We start from the raw sequence: 4,646 nt of genomic DNA, 5'->3' as shown, positions 1-4,646 counted from the left end.
GAGCGCCTTGCACAGCATGCTGGGACTTGTAGTTCGATAGGCCGCATGGGCTCCGAGGGAGTTCCTCTGTCAGCTGGGAAAAGGGAGGATTAGATGTGTTGGTCACAAAGCGACCTTCCTTACAGTTCCAAGGTGTTTTGAATATTTGAAAAAAAAAAGGCGAATTGGGCGCAAGAGAAGCGGCCAGTTAACTACAACTCCCGGCAGCCCCTCCAGCTGGGGTCAGTGACGCACTTCCGGCAGGTGGCTTGCAGCTTGGTGGCTGCTTTTTGGCCATCGAGGAACAGGCCCAGGGGGTCAATAGCCTTTTGACGCCGCTCCGGCTTGGTCAGCCATCCAGCGTCGCTTTTCTCTGGCCTCACTCCTGGGCAGGAAGCCCCTGGGTTAACTTTGGCACCTCGAGGCCTCCTAGGCAGCACTGCGGGCTACGGGAATCAGGGGAGGGCACTTTCCTAATTTTTTATGTTTCTTAGGAGATGAGAGGGTCGAGGCCGTCCCTGGTGGTCACGGTGACTACTCTGCACAGCTGTCCCCAGCTGTTGTTTGCATCAGTGTCTGATGACGCTCCTCTTCTGGTTACAGAGCACAGTCTTTTTTTTTGCTGGGACTCGAGAGGCCATTTGCTGTGGTCACGGATTCTGTACACTAATGTTGATCAAACCCTGGTTTGCCGAAGAAGCACCTAGTTTTGGCCGGGCGGGGGTGAGGGAGGAAGCTTTAAAAAATACAGATTGCTGGTCGCCATACAGAGATTCATGCATGGTTATGACGCCTCCTGTGAGAATCAGGCAAGCTCTTACTCTGAGTTCAAAGTCCCTTTGGACTTGCAGAGTTAAACATAGGCTTCTTCATTTTGTAATCGGAGTGGCTCAGTAAATCCTTTTCAGTTAAAAACGGCATGCTTTTTGGGAGCTATGTCATCTAAATAATGAACACTCAGGATATGCTAGCACCGTGTTAAGTGCATTTCCTTATGGATATTATACTGTTTAATCCTCACAGCAAGCACTGTTATTCCCAGTTTGCAGATGAGGATAAGTTGCAGCGCAAAAACAGCAGAGCATACAGTTTTACCAAAACCAGTAGCATGAATTGGTGTTAAAAGCACCAAATGTGGAGGATATTGTTTTTCTATCTTACAGTGCTACTTTATGTCTTTAGGCAGACCCTACCCTTTTAGATCTTCATTTATTCGCTTGTAGAATGCTGGGGTTAGTCCTTCTAAACCCTTGTTATTTATCAGAAGCCCATGGGGAGCTTTATAAAAGTAATATTTGGGCCCTGCTAGTGTAGCTCAGTGGTTGATCATAGACCTATGAACCAGGAGGTCACAGTTGGATTCCCCATTAGGGCACATGCCCAGGTTGTGGGCTCCATCCCCAGTGGGGGGGCTTGCAGGAGGCAGCTGATAAATGATTCTCTCTCATCATTGATATTTCTATCTCTCTTTACCTCTCCCTTCCTCTGTGAAATATATATATATATATATATATATATATATATATATATATTTTATAAAGTGAAGATTTGGGATCACATCCCCAGGGATTCTGATTCAGAACTGGAGTGAACCTAGAATTTTTATTTTTAAGCTGTTCCCCAAATGATTCTTGATTATCAGCCTAGAACCAATATTAGATCTTTACATAGTGAATCAGTTCATAATATTTGGTGATTTTGATTGACAGGGTGACTATTTGTTTTAGAAAAGGACTTTTGAGATTAATTCATTTTCAGAGGTTGCCATGCCATTTTTAAGGTATTTAAACGTATTGTCAAAGTTCACCATGTAATGAAATCCCAGGCAATCTTTTTCTAAAAAGTGAGGAATATTTAAGAGAAAAATCTCCTCCCTTCATTTACAAATCTGGATTTTTATTTATTGGTTTTACTTCTGTAATTAGTGGAGGTATAGACTCCATAGAATACAGACCTTAGTAACATACAGATGTGTTTGATTTCTGAAGCTGTCACATCTTAATAGTTGTCTGTACTTATTTAACTGAAACTCATCTATTAAAATGGGATAATATGATATATGTGTAAAACACTGATAATAGCGTGCAGAACATTGTACTTGTCCTATAATAGTAGCTATTATTATAGTTTTAAAATGGTTAAAAGCTGTAAAGACCTATGAATTTAAATAATGTTCAGCAAGAATTAAAATGGAGGTTGACTTATCTTGATAATCAGTTTCAAGGTAGAGATAAAAAAAGATTTTTATTGGTTAAACCCTCTTCCTGATAATACCATCCCTCAGGCCTTTGCTATTCCTTGTTCAGCCCAAGAGTACAAAGTTTCCAAAGACTTCCTGTATCAGAACCACCTGGGGATGTTTGTTGAAAGTGCACATTCCCAGATCACGTGGAAACCTACTGCATCTGAATCTTTTGCATGTTAAAGTTTTTAAGAACTGCTGAGTATTCAGAGGGCATGTGGTTCTTTGTTTTAGGACACAGATAGGCTACCTCCATAGTTCCTTTTGATGCTGCCCTTCAGAGCTGCACTAATGGATGAGATCAATTCTAAGGGCCTTGCCCTTAAGAACTTTACTTGGCCTTCTGTCCCACCACCAGTAGCATAGGCTGAGTGGGTTTCTATTACCATTAACATCTTTCTTTTTATGCTCCTTATTTTGTTTTCTTCAGTGTTGCAATAAGCAGAATGAAGATCAAAAGAAATCAAAACAGTGAACAGACCAAAGAGAAGTAATAGTGAACAAGTGTGTGTGTGTGTGTGTGTGTGTGTGTGTGTGTGTGTGTGTATTTGGGGGGGGGCGGGGTGGAAGCTTTTACACAGTACACATAAATGAACATAACTTCAGACAGTAGTAAATTTATGAAAACAAAATAGGATAGGATGGTGGTGTGTGTGTGTAGTGTTACTTTAAATTGGGTTGTCAGGGAATTGGGTTGTCAGGGATGACATTTGAGCTGCTCCTGAATATTAAGGAGTCAGCTGGAAGCAGTCCTAGGGTTGTTAAAAAGAGTGACCTAGGGGGTCACCACAACATGATTTTAACCAGGTGCAAAGGAGCTTGGTATAATTGGGGACCAGAATGAAGGCCTATTAGAGTACATAGTGAGTTCTGGGAGGGAGATAAAGTTGGGGAGGGGGGAGTAGATAAGGGACATATTATATAGGGCTTATAGGCCATGGGTAGGGAGTAATAGGGAACTTAGTGTCATTGTAGGGAGTTGGATCTTATTGTAAGTGTGGCAAGAAGCTTTTGGAGAGCTTTGGGCAGGAGAATGACTTGATCTGTTCTACTTTTTTTCCTCCCCCCAGAGATTGGGGGTAGTGTAACAGCAAAGAAACCCTGATTGGAGGCAGTAATGCAGAGGAAAGACAAGAGAACTAGTGTAAAGATTAGGAATCTATTTTGTAGGTAGGTAGAGCTGACAGGGCTTGCTGATGAGCTATTTCTTTGCCAATCTATTTCTTAAAGTATTTTCTCTCCACATTTTCTTTTTCACAAGTTGACAGCTATGTGGTGATAGGTAAGACTGATACAGCTTACATCTTACCTCCTGCCCACGTCTAACTATTAAATTTAGGAATGGGGGAAGCACACAGAAGCATGAGTAAAGCTGAGAGTTTTTTTATAGTTGCTTAATTAACCAGGAATTAAAAAGATCTGGAAGAGCCCCCAGCATATATTTTTTATTAACTCCACCTGCTCATTTATATGATCTCTTCATTCTTTGGGAACTAGGCTTGTATGTTGTCTTTCACTCCTCTTCCTCTGGCCTCCTCTTTATGAGGATATATTTTCCTTAATTCCCAAGATAGCTTACCATCTGACTTTTCCTCAAATCTTTCTTCAGAATTTATTTTGTCCATCCCTTTCAATCACACTGGGACCCAGTCAAAAGAGTACAAGAGTGCTGACATTTTCAAATGCTCAGGGTTCCTTGCCTGCAGTGCTTCTGTTTGTTTTTAAGTGGGCAAGAAGGTTTTTTTTTTTTTCTAATAGATCTTGCCACCTCACTTCTTTATCTGCCTTTTATGTCAGTATAGAACAGCGGTTCTCAACCTGTGGGTCGTGACCCCTTTGGGGGTCGACGACCCTTTCACAGGGGTCGCCTAAGACCATCGGAAAACACATATATAATTACATATTGTTTTTGTGATGAATTGCTATGCTTTAATTATGTTCAATTTGTAACAATGAAATTGGGGGTCACGAGAGGAAACCAAGATGGCGGCATAGGTAAACACTGGAAATTGCTGCCTCGCACAACAACTTCAAAAATACAACTAAAAGATAAAACGGACATCATCCAGAACCACAGGAAGGCTGGCTGAGTGGAAATTCTACAACAAGAAGGAAAGAGAAAAGCACACTGAGACTCACAAGAGGTGCGGAAGTAAAGTGTAGAGGTACGGAGGCGCACGTGGAAAGGGCTGGCAACTGAGGACACGGTTGTCTTTTTCCATCGGGAGGGCGTCTCCAGCTCCCGACTGCTCTGAACTCCAGTTCTGGGCGAGTCTCTGGGGACCCAGACTCATACAGGGAGAAACTGGACTGTCTGGCATCTGTCAGAACTTGAGGGCGGCTTTCTCTCAGAGGTGCTTGCAGCGATTACCGGGACACTGAGACCCCGGGCCTATTAGGGTAGGACTGAGGAGCAGCCATAGCT

This window comes from Myotis lucifugus, unplaced genomic scaffold (assembly GCF_000147115.1).
Source record: "Myotis lucifugus unplaced genomic scaffold, Myoluc2.0 scaffold_62, whole genome shotgun sequence".
Classification (NCBI taxonomy): Eukaryota; Metazoa; Chordata; class Mammalia; order Chiroptera; family Vespertilionidae; genus Myotis; species Myotis lucifugus.
Note: the sequence above shows the minus strand (reverse complement) of the source record.